The sequence below is a fragment of the Tursiops truncatus genome, chromosome 10 (assembly GCF_011762595.2).
Source record: "Tursiops truncatus isolate mTurTru1 chromosome 10, mTurTru1.mat.Y, whole genome shotgun sequence".
NCBI lineage: Eukaryota > Metazoa > Chordata > Mammalia > Artiodactyla > Delphinidae > Tursiops > Tursiops truncatus.
This window is the reverse complement of record NC_047043.1, coordinates 49,798,665-49,820,319: the sequence shown is the minus strand read 5'-3', so window position 1 is coordinate 49,820,319 and position 21,655 is coordinate 49,798,665. Positions and strand designations below refer to the sequence as shown.

At 39.1% G+C, this 21,655-nt stretch overlaps 1 protein-coding gene across 1 annotated transcript in view; it reads left to right on the top strand.

Moving 5' to 3' along the window:
- Nucleotides 1-21,655, top strand: part of GADL1 (glutamate decarboxylase like 1) — a 490,491-nt gene that overhangs the window by 73,569 nt on the left and 395,267 nt on the right. The window contains exon 2 of the mRNA XM_073810938.1: nucleotides 18,618-18,796. The gene's annotated coding sequence lies outside the window, so the exon portion shown is untranslated. The remainder of the gene's footprint in view (nucleotides 1-18,617; nucleotides 18,797-21,655) is intronic.

Here is a 21,655-nt window from a genome sequence, read left to right as displayed (position 1 = left end):
TGGAAGGTGAAGGAGAGAGCAGTGGAGGTAACACTGAGGCTTCTGTCTCAGGTGGCTGTATGGTTCAGTACCATTGAGTTCCATTTACCAGATAGCAGCAGGCTCCTGTTTGTTTTTATTCCAAGGTAGATAGAATGGTAATAACAATAAACTTTGTTTTGAGTGCTTGAGTCTGAGGGACCTATGGTTGACTTAGGATGCCTGGGGGAGTCAGATATCTCAGGGGGGTTGGGTGTATTTGCCCATATGAGCCATCAATGCAGAGGTAGTACATACTCAAAGTCCTCTAGAACCTGAAATAACAGAAGAATAGGAGCGTGAAGAGAGGCCGGAAACACTTCAGCATTTCTTTCGCAAAGCAGAGGAATCAGTAAAAGAAACTAAAGTAAGCCAGAGGAAGGGAGGAAAATTATGATTTGGGTCACAAACTCCAAAATAAGGAGAGAAGGGAGCATTCAGTAAAATCCCATGACTCTGAATGGTCATGTGAGATTTGGATGGAAAGGTACTTGATGTTTGCCAGAAAAGTGTGCCTGGAATGCTGGTGGTGGGCTGTCAGTAAGCTGACAGGGAGAGGGGCTCGGGAAATGACAGTCATGGCCGAAAATGACTTCCTCAGTCTGTGGGTGTAGTAGCTGAGGTGGGGAGGGGTCCAGAGAAGAATTTGGGGAGGAGAGTGTTCAGGGATGAGGGAAATGATCACGGAAATGAGGGGTGAAATCTAGGACTTTCCTGATGATTTGGCTTGTGGTTGGTGAGGCTGGCTGTCCTGTTCCCAGCTCTCAAAGGACTTTCAGTTCAAGCGTTACCTTTTCTTCCAGGGGTCCACAGTCGTCTACTTGTGTTGACTAACTCTCCAGTACCTACTTCTCAGAGATAAACGAATTCTGACCCCTGGAGTTGTGCAAGGTGGCCTCTTTGGCCATAGTTTCTGCTTGGCCTCAGCCTACCAGCGTGTCCCAGGCTCCCAGCCTCAGGGTTGGTTAGAGGGTGGACACACATCCCAAGTCAGGCTACTCAGAGTGGAAGACACAATTTCAGGGGTGTCATTTAAACTCTTAAGTTTGCAGCCCTAGTTTCTTTCAGGTATGTACTAGGACACAGATGGCCCTGGATGCTGTCAGCAGTCATGTGACCATGAAGATGGGAACTGGTGGAGGACCTGGGGCTGAAAACTGAGGGAGGGGAGGTGGGCGCTGCTGCCTGGTCCAGCCGAGCATCCACCTTCTGCTGTGCTTCTCCAGACATTGAGCTAATACATTCCTCTTACTGCTGAGTAACTAAAAACATCTTAATTAATACACCCTTCCATTTCTTTGGACACAATTTTAGAAATAAAAAATAAAATGTTCATTTTTTAAATATTTTGCAGTTAACAGGGATATTTCACATCCATTATCTCATTTGATCCTGACAAATAGTGTGCCATTTTATAGATAAAGGTCATTAATGGACAATCGGAAACTAGAATTCACATCTGATTCTTATTCACTACATCACCATGTAAATCCCTTTTAAATATAGTCAGTTGAATATTGAATCAGTAGTTTCTATTCCACTGCTAATTCTGTCTCCATGTTATGTTTATATTTTTATGTATTGTTCTAAATCATGGAAGCCCTTTACAAAGGCTGTGGCTTTTAGTGAATAATCAATGAAGATGCAGCAAATATTAATGAATTAGCAAAGAAATCACAGAGCTGCTTTAAATGCATTTACCCAAACAAGCTCAGATGGGTTACATTCTAGAGTCCTGAAGGAACTTGTTTATTATTTTAAGATTATTACTATTGTCCCATTTTTGAAAATTTTTGGAGCATGGGAGAGACACAAGAAAGGTAAAGCTGGGGAAAATATGACTTGATTTTCAAAAGGAAGATACTAGGAATTATATACCTAAGTGTTGGTAGAAAAAATCGGAAACAATTCTAGAAGATAACCAAGAAACGTTCAGTTTGTGGGAATTCGGAGAAGAATTTGACAATTACTGGTGTAAGTCCTGTCAAGCTAACTCGGTCCCTGATAACAAGTCAGCATATCAGATGATAAAATGAAGGCTGCGAGATCAGAGGGCTCAATAGATTTATAGGTCGTTTTAAAACCGCCCCAGTGAATGACTGTGTATGTGTACATATGTGTGTACGTGTGTGTGAGACTCAACTGCACAGAGAAGAGTTTGATTGTACACTTAGTTGATGGCATGCTACCCACTTTAGTCTGTGCACAGATCCTCTTTTATTTTATTCTCTTCCATCCCCACTTGCAATGCCATTTCACCTCTTAGACATTCACTCTGGTCTATTTAAGAAGTGAACTTCCTACCCTTCTTAAATAGGTGTATTTAGATATTGGTGTAGCTTTGAAAATGTATGGTGTTGTGTATGTTTATTTAAATTTGCATAAGTATAACTGAGATATAAATCAAATACTCTTTTTTTCTGCCACTCAGTGTTATGTTTTTAAGAACTATTTATGTGTACTTCATGAGTCTGGTTTATTGCTCCTGACTATTACAGTTTCCATAGCACTCCATCACATACACTTGTCACATTTCACTTATCCCTTCCTCTGGAAATGCATCTTGCTTTCACAAACAATGCTGAAATGAGCATCCTTGCACATGCCTCCTTATGGACCTGTTTGAGAGGTTCTCGAGTATATACCAGAAATGAATAATGCCAAATTGTTCCTCGTATTGTCTGAACTAGTTAATATCCCATCAACTGTCCATGAGAGTTCCCTTTTCTCATAATCTCAATGTTTGATATTATCCAGCTTTCTATTATTATCAATATTATTGGCATAAAGTTGAATTATTATTTCAACATTTCTCTGATTAATAGTGAGATTGAGTATCTCTTTATATGACTCCATTTGTGTTCCCAGTTTTTGAATTTCCTAATCATACTGTTGTGGAGTGAATGTTTATGACCCCCCAAATTCATGGTATTTAGAGGTGGGGCCTTGTGGGGGATAAGTACGTCATGAGGGTATATGTGTAGCTCTCATGAATTGGATTAATGACTTTATAAGAAGAGGCCAGACAGCTAGCTCGCTCTCTTTACACTATGTGAGGACACAGTGAGAGGTCTGCAACCCAGAGGAGGGCTCTTACCAGCCCCCAACAGTGCTGGCTCCCTAATCTTGGACTTCTAGCCTCCAGAACTGAGAGAAAGAAGTTTCTGTTGTTTATAAGCCACCCAGTTTATGGTACTTTGCTATAGCAGCCAGAACTAAGACACATATCCTTAGCCCATTTTTCTTTTCTTTCTTTTGCTGATTTTCAAAAATTCCTTAGTAGTTTTAGATATTAATCTCCTACGAGTTATGGATGACTCAAATATCTTCTCTCCGTCTGCCAGCTGACAATTTTGTGTCCTTTGTTAGAGAAAATTCTCTAATTTTGATGTGACCAAGTCAATCAGTGTTCCCCTACAGTTCATACTTTCTGGATCTTATATAAAAATCCTTTCCCACCCCAAAGTCTCAGAGATATTTTCATGTATATTCTAATCTTACCTGTATGGTTTTACCTTTTCAATTTAGGTCTCTAATGTACTTGGAGCTTTGTATGTGTTGTGATACGGGTTTCAGCTTCATTTTTCTCCAGCTAGTAAGCCAACTTGCTTAATTACATTTACTAAGTAATCTAATCAAATACATCTTTGGTCCTGTTTCTGCACTTGCTATTACATTTCATTGATCTGTTTTTCTCCTGTTGAGCTAGTAACACATCTTGATTAATAATATGTTTTTGTACTATATCTTGCTTGCTGGTAGGGTAAATTAGAGCCATCTTTGCACTTATTTGTAAAAATTGTTTCAGCTTTTTGTGGAAATTTCTTTCATAAAAATTTAAAATTCAAGTTGTCAAGCTCCTTGAAAAATACTACTGAGTACAAAGATTAATTCAAAATGGACCATAAAACTCAAGTAAAAGGCTAATATAAAATTAAAAGAAAACTTCTAGTCATCAAAGGCACCAATAAGAAAATTTAGATGAGCCAAGACTGGTAGAAAATATTCACGAAATAGATATCTGACAAAGGACTTTGTATAGATATTTTATCCAAGAGGAGTAAAACATATGTTCACACCAGACTTACATAAGAATGTTCAGTTTTAATCGTAGTAGCTCTAAACTGGAAATAGCTCCCATCACTATGAGAATGGATAAGCAAACTGTGGTATAGCCACACAATGGAATGTTACTCAGCAATAAAAAGGAGCAGACTACTGATCAGGCAATAACATGGATGATTCTAAGAACATTATGTTGAGTGACTGAAACGTTACCCAAAGGAACATATATTGCATGGTTCTGTTTATATAAAGTTCTAGAACAGGCAAAAGTTTTCTGTGGTGGGAAAAAAAGAACAGTATTGACTAAAAAGGATGGTGTTCCATATCTTGATAACGGTCTGCATTACAAATGTGTATGCATTTTTCAAACTCAACGCCCGTGCATTTAAGATTTGTGCATTTAATTTCATGCATAAAATGCATTCATGTGTGTTACCACAAAAGAAAAAAAAAGGAAAGAAATATTGAATTTTAGTTAATGATATGCATATTAACATATTAAGTGGGGAATTATTGAAATGCATCCCAAAACTAAGATGAGTTGATGGATAGAGACAGATGGATAGATATGGGATAAAGCAAGTCTAGTCAAATATTAATGGTAGAATCTAGGTAGCAGGTATATGGGTGTTTGCTATAAAACTCTTTCAATTTGGCTGTTTGAATCATTTGTTCATTGTATTAGGGTTCTCTAGAGAAATAGAATCAATAGGAAATTGGGATATATATATATATGTATATATAAAAACACACACATATACATATATATAACATATATATGTATATATATATAAAATGAGATTTATTATAAGGAATTGGCTCAGATGAGTTTGGAGGCTGAGAAGTCCTACCATCTGCTGTCTGCAAGGTGGAGACACAGGAAAGCCATTGGTGTGTTACAGTCCAAGTCTGAAAGCCTTGGAACAGGAGTGTCAATGTGTCAGTCTCCATCCAAAGGCAGGAAAAGACCAAAGTCACAGCTGAAGCAGTCAGGCAGAGAGAGAGAGAGAATTCAACCTTCCTCCACCTTTTGTTCTATTCAGGTCCTCAGTGAGTTGAGTGATGTCCACCCACCTTGGGGAGGGTGAACTGCTTTAGTCCATCAACTCACATGCTTAATCTCTTCCAGAAATATTCTCACAGACACACCCAGAAATAATGTTTAACTGGGCATCCATGGCCCAGTCAAGTTGACACATTCCTTCTCTTTTCTATGTAATTGATCATATGATTTCCAAGTAATGACTACTTATTCTCTTCTTTCCCAATCTTATAGCACCTCTAATACTATGTTGAAAGATGGTGATGATAGCATGTATAGTGGTTGCTGTGGATTAGCTTGCTAAACATCTTTTCCAGCCTCATCTGGGTGGGTTTAACTGAGGAGGGTGCATGGAATGAAGCATTCATTTTTCTGGTGTGGGTTATAGGAGAGATTGCATGGTCCTGGAGCCAGCTTTTGCAGAGCTTCCTGGTTTAATAGGTAGCTTCCAGATAATTTTAATTTCTCATTTTGAATAAAAAGTATTATCTAATATTTGATACACATTAAATAATAAATTTCTATTATATATGTAAGTTACAGTGCAAAGTGAATTAAGCACCTGCATTGTACCCGCAATTCTAACCTAAGAATTAGAATATCATGGGGCTTTCCTGGTGGCGCAGTGGCTAAGAATCCGCCTGCCAATGCAGGGGACGCGGGTTCGAGCCCTGGTCCAGGAATATCCCACATGCCACAGAGCAACTAAAGCCCGTGCGCCACAACTACTGAGCCAGCCCTCTAGAGCCCGTGAGCCACAATTGCTGAAGCCCGCGTGCCTAGAGCCCATGCACTGCAATAAGAGAAGCCACCGCAATGAGAAGCCTGCACACTGCAACAAAGAGTAGCCCCCACTCGCCGCAACTAGAGAAAAAGCCCGCGCGCAGCAGCGAAGACCCAACACAGCCAAAAATAAATAAATAAAATAAAAAAATTTATTAAAAAATTAGAATATTATGAACGCTATTGATTCTGCCTGTGTGTCCTTCCATATCCCCTCACTTTGCCACATTGCCCACACCAGTGGTAACCAGTATCGCTAATGAATTTTGTTTATAAAATGCTGTTATCACAGTTGGATGTGACCTTGTTGTTTGTTTTTGGGCTTATCTAAATGGCATCATTGTGTATGTTTTTGCTTGCTTTTAGATGTCTGTAAAGATATACTGTGTTTAGTTTTCCAGTTCTTGCTTTTTTCTAAGATTCATTTCTCCAGTCAATTTACAGCTGTAGTTCATTTCAATTGGTAATGCTATAAAATACTAGTGTGAATATTCCATCATTTATTTAGCCCATCTTCTACTGATGGACATTTTAAACTCTTCACTTATTTGCGACTCTCCTGTTATGATCATTCTAGTAATGGTACATATGTGCAAGAGTTTCTCTAAGATGTTACTCAATCAAGGTAACTGTCTTAAGATATGTGAATGCTCGAATTTATAAGAAAGAGCCAAATTGTTTGCTACAGTTCTAACAATTTACCTTCCAGTCAGAATTGCATAAGAGTTTTCACTGACTTACATTCCTTGGGGCATAGCATTATCAAATTTCTTAATTTTTGCCAATGTAATCTATTTAAAATGATATATTATTACGATCTTAATTTGCATTTCCTTCATTGATAATGCAATTGATCATCTTTTCTTGTGTTTATTTGCTATTTGTAATTATTTTCCATGTAAAATACCAGTTCATGTCTTTGTCCATTTTTTTGGTTTGTTTTTCCAATTGATTTATTAAAAGAATTCTTTCTATATTCTAGATATTAATCCTTTCTCTATTTTGAAAATTTTTTCCTATTTTATGATGTCTATGCACTGGATAGTGTTTCTCAATGAATATATATTAATTTTAATGTAGAATTTATCAATTCTTTCTATTATGTTCAGTGATTTTTGTCATTTGTTTAAGAAATTCTTCCCTACCTTTGGGTCATAAAGATATTCTGTCATTAAAAAAAGCTGGTCATTTTCATGTTCTTTTCTAGTTCTGGATCAGAGTTATTCTGCCTTCTTGGAATGCACTGGGAGTAATATTTTATATTTTATTCTCTGGAAGAGTTTGTGCATTTTAGAATAATATAGTCTTTGAAAATTTGATAGAATCATCCTGAAAAAAAATCTTGCCACTGGGAAGATTTTAAATTACCGATTCTGTTTTTTTTAATGTTTCTAGCACTGCTTAGGCTCTGTTTCTTCTTGAATCAATCTTATTAAATTATATTTTTCTAGGAAGTTGTCCATTTTAGCAGTTGTCAAATCATTAGCATAAAAATTGTCAATAATGCTATTTTATTCTTGCTTTAATCTGCTGAATCTGTCTATATGGCCACCTTTTTTTTTTTTTTTTTTTTTTTTTTTTTTTTTTTTGCAGTACGTGGGCCTCTCACTGTTGTGGCCTCTCCCGTTGTGGAGCCCAGGCTCCGGACACACAGGCTCAGCGGCCATGGCTCATGGGCCTAGCCACTCCAAGGCATGTGGGATCTTCCCCGACCGGGGCAAGAACCCGTGTCCCCTGCATCGGCAGGCAGACTCTCAACCACTGTGCCACCAGGGAAGCCCATGGCCACCTTTTAATTCATAATATTACTGTATTTACTTTTGGTCCCCTCGCCTGCTTTTCCCCTTGCTGAATATTACTATGTCTGTCGCTGTAGTCTGTTCAAATAACCAACTTTTGGCATTTTGATCCTGTTCTTTGATCCGCTCTCATTTTACCTTCTTTCTTTTACTTTTTGGATTTATTTTGTTGTTTTTTCTAAATTCGTAAGTCTTATCTAGCAAATTAACTTCTGGCCTTTCCCCTCCAATACAAGCATTTAGAACTGTTTCCTTCCAAGTAACAGTTTGTTTCAACCTACAAGTTTTTTTTTTTTTTTAACATCTTTATTGTGGTATAATTGCTTTACAATGGTGCGTTAGTTTCTGCTTTATAACAAAGTGAATCAGTTATACATATACATATGTTCCCATATCTCTTCCCTCTTGCGTCTCCCTCCCTCCCACCCACCTTCCCTATCCCACCCCTCCAGGCGGTCACAAAGCACCAAGCTGATCTCCCTGTGCTATGTGGCTGCTTCCCACTAGCTATCTACCTTACGTTTGGTAGTGTACATATGTCCATGCCTCTCTCTCGCTTTGTCACAGCTCACCCTTCCCCCTCCCCATATCCTAAAGTCCGTTCTCTAGTAGGTCTGCGTCTTTATTCCTGTCTTACCCCTAGGTTCTTAATGACATTTTTCTTTTCTTAAATTCCATATATATGTGTTAGCATACAGTATTTGCTTTCTCTTTCTGACTTACTTCACTCTGTATGACAGACTCTAGGTCTATCCACCTCATTACAAATAGCTCAATTTCGTTTCTTTTTATGGCTGAGGAATATTCCATTGTATATATGTGCCACATCTTCTTTGTCCATTCATCTGATGATGGACACTTAGGTTGTTTCCATCTCCGGGCTATTGTAAAAAGAGCTGCAATGAACATTTTGGTACATGACTCTTTTTGAATTATGGTTTTCTCAGGGTATATGCCCAGTAGTGGGATTGCTGGGTCATATGATAGTTCTATTTGTGGTTTTTTAAGGAACCTCCATACTGTTCTCCATAGTGGCTGTACCAATTCACATTCCCACCAGCAGTGCAAGAGTGTTCCCTTTTCTCCACACCCTCTCCAGCATTTATTGTTTCTAGATTTTTTGATGATGGCCATTCTGACTGGTGTGAGATGATATCTCATTGTAGTTTTGATTTGCATTTCTCTAATGATTAATGATGTTGAGCATTCTTTCATGTGTTGGCAGTCTGTATATCTTCTTTGGAGAAATGTCTCTTTAGGTCTTCTGCCCTTTTTCGGATTGGGTTGTTTGTTTTTTGTTATTGAGTTGCATGAGCTGCTTATAAATTTTGGAAATTAATCCATTGTTAGTTGTTTCATTTGTAAATATTTTCTCCCATTCTGAGGGTTGTCTTTTGGTCTTGTTTATGGTTTCCTTTGCTGTGCAAAAGCTTTGAAGTTTCATTAGGTCCCATTTGTTTATTTTTGTTTTTATTTCCATTTCTCTAGGAGGTGGGTCAAAAAGGATCCTGCTGTGATTTATGTCATAGAGTGTTCTGCCTATGTTTTCCTCTAAGAGTTTGATAGTTTCTGGCCTTACATTTAGGTCTTTAATCCATTTTGAGCTTATTTTTGTGTAAGGTGTTAGGGAGTGATCTAATCTCATACTTTTACATGTAGCTGTCCAGTTTTCCCAGCACCAGTTATTGAAGAGGCTGTCCTTTCTCCACTGTACATTCCTGCCTCCTTTATCAAAGATAAGGTGACCATATGTGTGTGGGTTTATCTCTGGGGTGTCTATCCTGTTCCATTGATCTATCTTTCTGTTTTTGTACCAGTACCATACTGTCTTGATTACTGTAGCTTTGTAATATAGTCTGAAGTCAGGGAGCCTGATTCCTCCAGCTCCGTTTTTCGTTCTCAAGATTGCTTTGGCTATTCGGAGTCTTTTGTGTTTCCATACAAATTGTGAAATTTTTTGTTCTAGTTCTGAGAAAAATGCCAGTGGTAGTTTGATAGGGATTGCATTGAATCTGTAGATTGCTTTGGGTAGTAGAGTCATTTTCACAATGTTGATTCTTCCAATCCAAGAACATGGTATATCTCTCCATCTATTTGTATCATCTTTAATTTCTTTCATCAGTGTCTTATAATTTTCTGCATACAGGTCTTTTGTCTCCTTAGGTAGGTTTATACCTAGATATTTTATTCTTTTTGTTGCAATGGTAAATGGGAGTGTTTTCTTGATTTCACTTTCAGATTTTTCATCATTAGTGTATAGGAATCCCAGAAATTTCTGTGCATTAATTTTGTATCCTGCAGTTTTACCGAATTCATTGATTAGCTCTAGTAGTTTTCTGGTAGCATCTTTAGGATTCTCCATGTATAGTATCATGTCATCTGCAAACAGTGACAGCTTTACTTCTTCCTTTGTGATTTGGATTCCTTTTATTTCCTTTTCTTCTCTGATTGCTGTGGCTAAAACTTCCAAAACTATGTTGAATAAGAGTGGTGAGAGTGGGCAACCTTGTCTTGTTCCTGATCTTAGTGGAAATGCTTTCAGTTTTTCACCATTGAGGATGATGTTGGCTGTGGGTTTGTCATATATGGCCTTTATTATGTTGAGGAAAGTTCCCTCTATGCCTACTTTCTGCAGGGTTTTTATCATAAATGGGTGTTGAATTTTGTCAAAAGCTTTCTCTGTGTCTGTTGAGATGATCATAGGGTTTTTCTCCTTCAATTTGTTAATATGGTTTATCACTTTGATTGATTTGCGTGTATTGAAGAATCCTTGCATTCCTGGAATAAACCCCACTTGATCATGGTGTATGATCCTTTTAATGTGCTGTTGGATTCTGTTTGCTAGTATTTTGTTGAGGATTTTTGCATCTATGTTCATCAGTGATATTGGCCTGTAGTTTTCTTTTTTTGTGACATCCTTGTCTGGTTTTGGTATTAAGGTCATGGTGGCCTCGTAGAATGAATTTGGGAGTGTTCCTCCCTCTGCTATATTTTGGAAGAGTTTGAAAAGGATAGTTGTTCGCTCTTCTCTAAATGTTTGATAGAATTCGCCTGTGAAGCCATGTGGTCCTGGGCTCTTGTTTGTCAGAAGATTTTTTTTTTTTTTTTTTTGCGGTACACGGGCCTCTCACTGTTGGGGCCTCTCCTGTTGCGGAGCACAGGCTCTGGACGCGCAGGCTCAGCGGCCATGGCTCACGGGCGCAGCCGCTCTGCAGCATGTGGGATCTTCCTGGACCGGGGCATGAACCCGTGTCCCCTGCATCGGCAGGCGGACTCTCAACCACTGTGCCACCAGGGAAGCCCTGTCAGAAGATTTTTAATCACAGTTTCAATTTCAGTGCTTGTGATTGGTCTGTTCATATTTTCTATTTCTTCCTGATTCAGTCTTGGCAGGTTGTGCATTTCTAAGAATTTGTCCATTTCTTCCAGGTTGTCCATTTTATTGGCATAGAGTTGCTTGTAGTAATCTCTCACGATCTTTTGTATTTCTGCAGTGTCAGTTGTTACTTCTCCTTTTTCATTTCTAATTCTATTGATTTGAGTGTTCTCTCTGTTTTTCTTGATGAGTCTGGCTAATGGTTTATCAGTTTTGTTTATCTTCTCAAAGAACCAGCTTTTAGTTTTTTTTATCTTTGCTATCGTTTCCTTCGTTTCTTTTTCATTTATTTCTGATCTGATTTTTATGATTTCTTTTCCTTCTGCTAACTTTGGGGTTTTTATGTTCTTCTTTCTCTAATTGCTTTAGGTGCATGGTTAGGTTGTTTATTCGAGATGTTTCCTGTTTCTTAAGGTGGGCTTGTATTGCTATAAACTTCCCTCTTAGAACTGCTTTTGCTGCATCCCATAGGTTTTGGGTCGTGTCTCCATTGTCATTTGTTTCTAGGTATTTTTTTAATTTGCTCTTTGATTTCTTCAGTGATCACTTGTTATTAAGTAGTGTATTGTTTAGCCTCCATGTGGTTGTATTTTTTACAGATCTTTTCCTGTAATTGATATCTAGTCTCATAGCATTGTGGTCAGAAAAGATACTTGATAAAATTTCAATTTTCTTAAATTTACCAAGGCTTTATTTGTGACCCAAGATATGATCTATCCTGGAGAATGTTCCATGAGCACTTGAGAAAAATGTGTATTCTGTTGTTTTTGCATGGAGTGTCCTATAAATATCAATTAAGTCCATCTTGTTTAATGTATCATTTAAAGCTTGTGTTTCCTTATTTATTTTCATTTTGGATGATCTGTCCATTGGTGAAAGTGGGGTGTTAATGTCCCCTACTATGAATGTGTTACTGTCGATTTCCCCCTTTATGGCTGTTAGTATTTGCCTTATGTATTGAGGTGCTCCTATGTTGGGTGCATAAATATTTACAGTTGTTATATCTTCTTCTTGGATTGATCCCTTGACCGTTATGTAGTGTCCTTCTTTGTCTCTTCTAATAGTCTTTATTTTAAAGTCTATTTTGTCTGATATGAGAATTGCTACTCCAGTTATCTTTTGGTTTCCATTTGCATGAAATATCTTTTTCCATCCCCTTACTTTCAGTCTGTATGTGTCTCTAGGTCTGAAGTGGGTCTCTTGTAGACAGCATATATATGAGTCTTGTTTTTGTATCCATTCAGCCTATCTGTGTCTTTTGATGGGAGCATTTAGTCCATTTACATTTAAGGTAATTATCGATATGTATGTTCGTATTCCCATTTTCTAAATTGTTTTGGGTTCATTATTGTAGGTCTTTTCCTTCTCTTGTGTTTCTTGCCTAGAGAAGTTGCTTTAGCGTTTGTTGTAAAGCTGGTTTGGTGGTGCTGAACTCTCTCAGCTTTTGCTTGTCTGTAAAGGTTTTAATTTCTCCATCAAATCTGAATGAGATCTTTGATGGGTAGAGTAATCTTGGTTGTAGTTTATTCCCTTCCATCACTTTAAAGATGTCCTGCCACTCCCTTCTGGCTTGTAGGGTTTCTGCTGAGAAATCAGCTGTTAACCTTATGGGGATTCCCTTTTGTGTTATTTGTTGTTTTTCCCTTGCTGCTTTTGGTATGCTTTCTTTGTATTTAATTTTTGACAGTTTGATTAATATGTGTCTTGGCGTATTTCTCCTTGGATTTATCCTGTATGGGACTCTCTGTGCTTCCTGGACTTGATTAACTATTTCCTTTCCCATATTAGGGAAGTTTTCAACTATAATCTCTTCAAATATTTTCTCAGTCCCTTTCTTTTTCTCTTCTTCTTCTGGAACCCCTATAATTCGAATGTTGGTGCCTTTAATGTTGTCCCAGAGTTCTCTGAGACTGTCCTCAGTTGTTTTCATTCTTTTTTCTTTATTCTGCTCTGCAGCAGTCATTTCCACTATTTTATCTTCCAGGTCAGTTATCCGTTCTTCTGCCTCAGTTATTCTGCTATTGATCCCATGTAGAGTATTTTTCATTTCATTTTTTGTGTTGTTCATCATTGTTTGTTTCATCTTTAGTTCTCCTAGGTCCTTGTTAAATGTTTCTTGCATTTTGTCTATTCTGTTTCCAAGATTTTGGATCATCTTTATTATCATTATTCTGAATTCTTTTTCAGGAAGACTGCCTATTTTCTCTTCATTTGTTAGGTCTGGTGGGTTTTTATCTTGCTCCTTCATCTGCTGTGTGTTTTTCTGTCTTCTCATTTTGCTTATCTTACTGTGTTTGGGGTCTCCTTTTTGCAGACTGCAGGTTCGTAGTTCCCGCTGTTTTTGATGTCTGTCCCCAGTGGCTATGGTTGGTTCAGTGGGTTGTGTAGGCTTCCTGGTGGAGGGGACTAGTGCCTGTGTTCTGGTGGATAAGGCTGGATCTTGTCTTTGTGGTGGGCAGGTCCATGTCTGGTGGTGTGTTTTGGGGTGTCTGTGGACTTATTATGATTTTAGGCAGCCTCTCTGCTAATGGGTGGGGTTGTGTTCCTGTTTTGCTAGTTGTTTGGCATAGGGTGTCCAGCACTGTAGCTTGCTGGTCGTTGATTGAAGCTGGGTGCTGGTGTTGAGATGGAGATTTCTGGGAGATTTTCGCTGTTTGATATTATGTGGAGCTGGGAGGTCTCTTGTTGACCAGTGTCCTGAAGTTGGCTCTTCCACCTCAGAGGCACAGCACTGACTCCTGCCTGCAGCACCAAGAGCCTTTCATCCACACGGCTTCGAATAAAAGGGAGAAAAAGTAGAAAGAATTAGTAGAAGTAGGAAGAAAGAAAGAAAGGAAGGAAGAAGAAAAGGAAAGAAGGAAAGAAAGGAAGAAAGGAGGGAGGAAGGAAGGAAGGAAGGAGGGAAGGAAGGAGAAAAGAAAGAAGATAAAGTAAAATAAAACAAATTAAAATATAATAATGTTATTAAATTGAAAAATAATTATTAAGAAAAAAGATTTAAAAAAATGTACATATAGAACCTTAGGACAAATGGTGGAAGCAAAGCTATACAGACAAAATCTCATACCGAAGCATACACATACACACTCATAAAAAGAGGAAAAGGGGAAAAAATCATAAATCTTGCTCTCAAAGTCCACCTCCTCAATTTGGGATGATACGTTGTCTAAAGGAGGGAAGGAAGGAAAGAAAGAAAGAAAGATAGAATAAAATAAAGTTATTAAAATAAAAAATATTATGGAAAAAAAATTTTTTAAAAAGTGGACGGATAGAACCCTAGGACAAGTGGTGCAAGCAAAGCCATACAGTCAAAATCTCACACAGAAGCATACACATACACACTCACAAAAAGAGGATAAGGGGAAAAAATCATAAATCTTGCTCTAAAAGTCCACCTCCTCAATTTGGGATGATTCCTTGTCTATTCATGTGTTCCATAGATGCAGGGTACGTGAAGTTGATTGTGGCGCTTTAATCTGCTGCTTCTGAGGCTGCTGGGACAGATTTCCCTTTATCTTTGTTCTCACAGCTCCCAGGGCCTCAGCTTTGGATTTGGCCCCACCTCTGCGTGTAGGTCGCTGGAGGGCATCTGTTTTTCGCTCAGACAGGACGGAGTTAAAGGAGCCGCTGATTCAGGGGGCTCTGGCTCACTCAGTCCGGGGGGGGGGGGGTTGGTATGGAGTGCGGGGCGAGCCTGCGGCGGCAGAGGCCGGCGTGACATTGCACCAGCCTGAGGCGGGCCGTGCGTTCTCCCGGGGAAGTTGTCCCTGGATCCCGGGAACCTGGCAGTGGCGGGCTGCACAGGCTCCCCAGAACGGAGGTGTGGATAGTGACCTGTGCTCACACACAGGCTTCTTGGTGGCGGCAGCAGCAGCCTTAGCGTCTCATGCCCGTCTCTGGAGCTCCTTTAAGCAGCGCTCTTAATCCCCTTTCCTCGCGCAGCAGGAAACAAAGAGGGAAGAAAAAATCTCTTGCCTCTTCGGCAGCTCCAAACCTTTTCCTGGACTCCTTCCCGGCTAGCTGTGGCACACTAACCCCTTCAGGCTGTGTTCAGGCCGCCAACCCCAGTCCTCTCCCTGCGCTCCAAGGAAAGCCCGAGCCTCAGCTCGCAGCCCCGCCCGCCCCAGCGGGTGAGCAGACAAGCCTCTTGGGCTGGTGAGTGCTGGTCGGCGACGATCCTCTATGCGGGAATCTCCCCGCATTGCCCTCCGCACCCCTGTTGCTGTGCTCTCCTCCGTGGCACCGAAGCTCCCCCTCTCCGCCACCCGCAGTGTCCGCCCGCGAAGGGGCTTCCTAGTGTGTGGAAAACTTTCCTCCTTCACAGCTCCCTCCCACTGGTCCAGGTCCGGTCCCTATTCTTTTGTCTCTGTTTTTTCTTTTTTTCTTTTGCCCTACCCAGGTATGTGGGGAGTTTCTTGCCATTTGGGAGGTCTGAGGTCTTCTGCCAGCGTTCAGTAGGTGTTCTGTAGGAGTTGTTCCACGTGTAGATGTATTTCTGGTGTATCTGTGGGGAGGAAGGTGATCTCGGCGTCTTACTCTTCCGCCATGTTCCCCTCGTCCCCCCAGTGAGTTTTGCAACCTACAAGTTTTGATAGATACAATTTTCGTTGTAATTTAGCTATAAGAATTTTTACATTTCCATTATGAGCTTTTAATCCTCTATATTTTATCTTCGATTTGTTTCATAAACTGAAGCTCTTCATCTTCCTCTCCCTTTTTTTTGGAGTTTTTCTGTATTTCCTTTCTAAGTTCTCACACTGATGATTAGCTCAATAAATTTCAGTCTCTATTTCTATTGTAAGCATTCATGGCTATCTATTCCCTCTAAATACAACATCTCCAGTTTTCCACAAATTCATTTCAGGAATTCCTCATGTTCTAAACTCTTGCCATGTGAATTCTTGTTATGTGAATGCAAAAAGCAAATACATTCAATAAATATTTTTAAAAGACAGATTTGGAGATCTTCAGAATGTGGTTTGTATCTCTTAAGGTTCTTTCAGTTCCAAAAAGACAAGAAAGTCAAGAGCAATCTATTTAATAAAAAGGTAATTTAAAAAACCAGAGATATGGGTATTTTAAGAGTGTTTTCAGGATTGGCTTAATGAAGGCTCTGGGCTCTTTATGTTTCTTGGCTGTGGTTCTTCTTTGTTATCTACAACTTTAAACGCACTTTCCCTAGGAAGATCATTATAGTAACTTCAATCCAGAAATTAAAGAGCTGATTGGTAGCATCTTGGGTACAAACATGAGGATGAAAACCACAAAATAAGAAAATCCAAACAGAAAGCAGCCTAAGTACCTGACTGCATCACAAGGCTGCCAGAGACTTGTGCTTCTTGGTGCATAAAAAGAAACAAAAACAAACTATAGAAATGATTCCTGAAACCTACCATGTAAAAATATATAAACAATAAGGACCTACTGTATAGCACAGGGAACTGTATTCGATATCTTATAATAACCTATAATGGAAGAGAATCTGAAAAAGAATATGTATATAACTGAATCACTTTGCTGTACATCTGAAACTAACACAACATTGTAAATCAATTATACTTCAATAAATAAACATTAAAATAAAAAGAAGCAACTCAGTTTTTAAAAGCTACTATATGTAAAGTTTCCCATTACTTGTTGCCAAACACAGTCCTAACTGAAAGTAGTTGAAAAGCACATAATCCAAGACTGACTCAAATTGTCTTAATCTGTACTCAGTGGATAGAGCTGTCACCACCTCTGTGCTCTCCCCAGGAGGTGGAATTGGCTTGGAGCTTTTGGAACAGGTTTAATCAAACCATACGAGGTGGATGCTGTAGATATTTTATTTTTAGGACTTTCAGGAGGTCAGATCTTTTTCCTGAAATCAGGTTGCTGCCTAGGAAAGGAAAGCAGGTGTTTGGGAATGTAATTAATGCATGAAGTTTAGAATTTCCTCCCTGAAGGAGTGGCTGTATCCCACGGAGTCATGTATGAAGAGTATAAATGAGATTGGGGAGAGTCGATAAATGATTCTGTTTGGCTGGCCCCTAGGTCATTTCATTATGGTCCATAAGACACAGAGAAAGACAGCCTAAAGAAAATTCAGGGTGGCTACAGCTTACAAAATTTCCTGCTCCATGTCTAATTAATGACTCTGCAGTTCATATAAATGAGAGATTTTACATTGACCACACAGCTGTAATTGAATATTTCACCGTCTTTTCTGTGCAAAAATGGCTATGTTCATCCTGTCGAGTGGAATAAGATGATTACCCTCACTCTTGTTGCATAATAGTTATCCCATCAACAAAACATGGTTTCACATCTTTCAAGGGGAGCTAAAGTACTAACATTTATTTCGAAATAAAAGGGAGACACTTACAAAGCCTTTCTGTATAAAATCCTTTAAGCCATTTAAATAATAAAAGTAGCATTTCTAAATTTACCTTTTGATAAGTTATAGTTAACATAAGGCTAAGACAAGTAAGTGGTAGCTTTGTTAAAAGGAGAAGAAATTTTGAACCAGAAATCTCTCCCTCTTCCTGCTCACACTGATTGTGCAAATGGCTGCAACTTTTTCCCTCTTCCAGTGTTCATGCCCTTAACAAGGTGACGTTATCACTTCTCCCATCAAGGTTGGAATCTAGAGCCCACTTATGGCAGTTTTAATATATAGCCCCACTATTCTCCCTTTTCCTTGAATCTGGGTGGTAAGGGTTTGACAAAAGGGATATGGCAGAAGTCATGCTATATCAGTTTCTGGGCTAAGCCTTAAGAAACTAGCAGCTTCCACAAAGATGTCTGCTCTCACCACTTCTATTCAGCATTTTGCTGGAGCCAAGGAAATTAGACAAGAAAAGAAATACAAAGTATCCAGATTTGAAAATAAGTACTGAACAATTGAAACGAAATTAATAAAACAATTGCATTTACAATAGCATCGAAAAGAATAAAATACTTAAATAGAAGAAGTGGAAGCTTTGTACACTGAAAACCATAAAGCCTTCTAGAAAGAGCTTAAAGAATATCTAAATAAACAGAAAGACATTCAGTGTTCATGGATCAGGAGACTTAATATTGTTAAGATGGCAGTACTCCCCAGATCTACAGAGTCAACAAAATTCCAGCTATTTTTTTTCATAATTCAACAAACTGATCCTAAAACTTATATGAAAATTCAAGGATTCAGAATTGCCAAAACAATTTTGAAAAAAAAAACCTCAAAACCCAAAGTTGGAAGACTCATACTTCCCAGATTTTAAAGCTACAAAATTACACAAATTTTGTAGCATAAGGATACCACACATAAAAATTAGCTCAAAATGATCATAAAAACCTAAATGTAAGAGCTAAAACTATAAAACTTTTAGATGAAAACATGAGTAAATCTTCATGATTTGGGGTTAGCCAGTGTTTTCTTAAATGTGATATAAATCACACCTCCTCATGGTATATAATCCTTTTTATATATTTTTCTTTATTAAATACTCCTTGGGTGTGGCAAAAAAAAAAAGAAAAAAGAAACTAGCAGCTTCCATTTCCTGTCTCTAAGGATCCATCTCCCATGATGTAAGAAATGTAACCTGCCCCCTGAGAGTCTCACCTGGAGAGGAGTTTGCCAGCCATGTGACAGAGCCATCTTGGAAGTGGATCCTCCAGCCTTAGTCCAGCTGACATCTGGTGGAGCAGAGATGAATTGTCCCCACTGGGCCTTGACCAAATGACAGAGTGGTGAGCAAAATAAATGATTGTTGTTTTAAACTAGTAACTTTTGAGGTGGTTTGTTATATAGAAATATAGATAGCTGGAATATTGCCCTTGAACAGGAGCTGGCTGGCCAATAAAATGTGGAAGAGGTGATGTATAGCCTATACCTGTACTTAAAAGGCCTTGGGAGCTTTGGTTCCATCTTGGTACCCTGCTTTTGGAGCCAGTTGGAGGATAAGGGACATGTGCCCAGCTGCCCTTTGCCCCAGCCAACAGGCCAACAGCAACCCTAACCTCCAGAAGTGTGAGACCATCTTGAACCAGTCAGCCTCCCATTAACTGGCCACAGATGCATGAACAAGCTAGTCAAAATCCACCAAGCCTGGTCCAGTCTAGAGCATCTTAAATATTTCTCTTACCTGAATAATCTTGGAGAGGCAGCACATCACCCCAGCAGGCCCTTCTTTACATTATGTGCAACTATTTGGTGCTAAACTCCAACCATGATATGTGTCCCTGAGGGAGTGACGTGAGGATATGTGTAAGGATAAATGATAAGGTAAGGAAAAAGAATATTTTGGTATGGCAAACTGAAGTAATAACTTTAAATAACTATTAATAAAAGAATGAATTTAAAAGCCAGAATACACAGACAATGAAATGCAATGTAGCACTGAAAACGAGTGAACTAAAACTACATGTGTAAGAGACAATCTAACAAAAATAACAGAGTGAAAAAATCAACTTCGGTGGCAAAGTGAAGCATTTTTCTCTTAGGCATCTAAACTTTTTTGGCAGTTGGCCCTATAACTGGACACTGACATTGGGTAAGCTACAAGGGAAAAGGTAGTGATCATAGCTTATTTGATAGTTGAAATACAGATTTTATTATTTATGTAAGAGCATTTTCAACATTTCATCAAATTTATTCATATAAAAATAAAACTTATGCCTAATAAGCCATCTATCACAATCAATGAGCTATTGATATTTTAAGAGAGAATAATTCTTGACAAACCTGGGATGTATACAAATAGGCATATCAATGATGTTAGACTTTAGCTTTAATTTCATCAGTTTTATGAACATTACTCAGAATTTGGCTGCCCAATAAGATTTTTATTTTATTTTTATTTTATTTAGTATATAATATTTATTTTGTGTATTCAGACTATATTTGTCCTCTATTCCCAAAGCCTCCGGCTCTGCTTGCAGGGCATGGTTTACTTCCAGTTCAGTCGATGCCTCTGGGAACTGGAGCACAACTGGGTGAACGCCTGATCATTCCTGAGAATCACATCACAGAGCTGACACAGGCTTAAAAGCTTGATTCATACTTACCTGCAGGTCGCTTCTGGAATTGTGACTTTCACTCTGTCAAAGCGTTCTGAAGATCTCCAAGAACTGATTACACCAGCTCAGGGTGTGTCACTCAGGGAAGTGAGTACTGTTCCTCACTTGCCATCTTCCACATCTGGTCTGCGACCGGATGCCAGTCCTTCTGAAAACTGGTCAGCCGAGCTCTTCCTTCCTCTGTAGTTTGCTTTGCTTTTGCCACAGATTAGATGAGATTACTGCCTCCCTGTCAGGGGTGAATACATCCTCGATCTTTGACCTGAGACTTCACAGTGCTTACTACTGCGGGAGGAGTATATGCCCTGCCCCCACCCTTAACTTGGGCTCTGCTAGGTGACTTGGATGACATGAGATGAGGTTGCTTGCATGGTTGAGCTTGTTGTTTTGCTCTTTTGTCATCACTATAGGAAGAATTTGTCCCAAATAGCCTTCAGTCCAAAGGTGGAGCAGATCTGAACCTACTCACTTCTGAGGCAGAGCCACTGTAGCCAACTTGCACACCTTTGACTGAGAAAAATAAATGTTTCTGAAAGTAGAATTTGGAGGGTTGTTACACAGGAAAAACTGACTAATGTAAGTTTCAAGTTGGGTCACTCAGAGCTGTGTAATTCCAAGTAGTCCATGAGCTGAGTAACTTTGGCAAATCTCTTCAACAAATATCTAGGGCAGCTATTTCACAATATTAAAATAAATTGAAGACATCCTATAGACCTAGTAAGTATGCTGCTTCCTCTTTTAGTACAGCTTTAATATAATACAGATTTGAATTTCTCCTTAGATGTTTATAGGCATTCTGTTTCTTTTCTCTGGTCAATGTGTAATTTTCAAAAACTTAAAAACATCATTCCCATACAAATATAGAATGAACACATGTCAACAGTTTAGTCAATTCATTAATGAGGGAACAAATAAGATAGGAAAACTGGTTCCAAGAGCATATAAGGTACAGTTATTTCTGTACATTAAGCAAAAGATTGTTAAAAGAAGGTTGCTAGGCTACATACAAAACTGGTTAATGCTCTACAGGGAAAGGAAACATTAACCTTTGAGGTTTTGTTTTATACTGGACTGTGGAAATGAATGAAGATCAACCAGACAAGCAAAGGTTATTGTTTGCTTGCTATAGCAAGGGAGTCAGCCATTATCACTTGCATTTTGGAAGAGACTCAATGGCAGGCAGAAGAGGAGGAGAAAAGCTTTATAGTGGAAAAAAGGGGAAGCTTTGGGTGTGCCCTGACAGAGGCTGTTGGCATGGGGAAGCCACAGGTGAGCTGAATAGAAGCAGGACATCCTGTGTGATTGGTTGGGTTTATATTTGGCTTTCTCTGGTTGTTCTTAAGTTGGAAGCAGGGATAAAAATTAGAAAGCTGTTGGGCTTCCCTGGTGGCGCAGTGGTTGAGAGTCCGCCTGCCGATGCAGGGGACACGGGTTCGTGCCCCGGTCCGGGAAGATCCCACATGCCACGGAATGGCTGGGCCCGTGAGCCATGGCCGCTGAGCCCGCGCATCTGGAGCCTGTGCTCCGCAA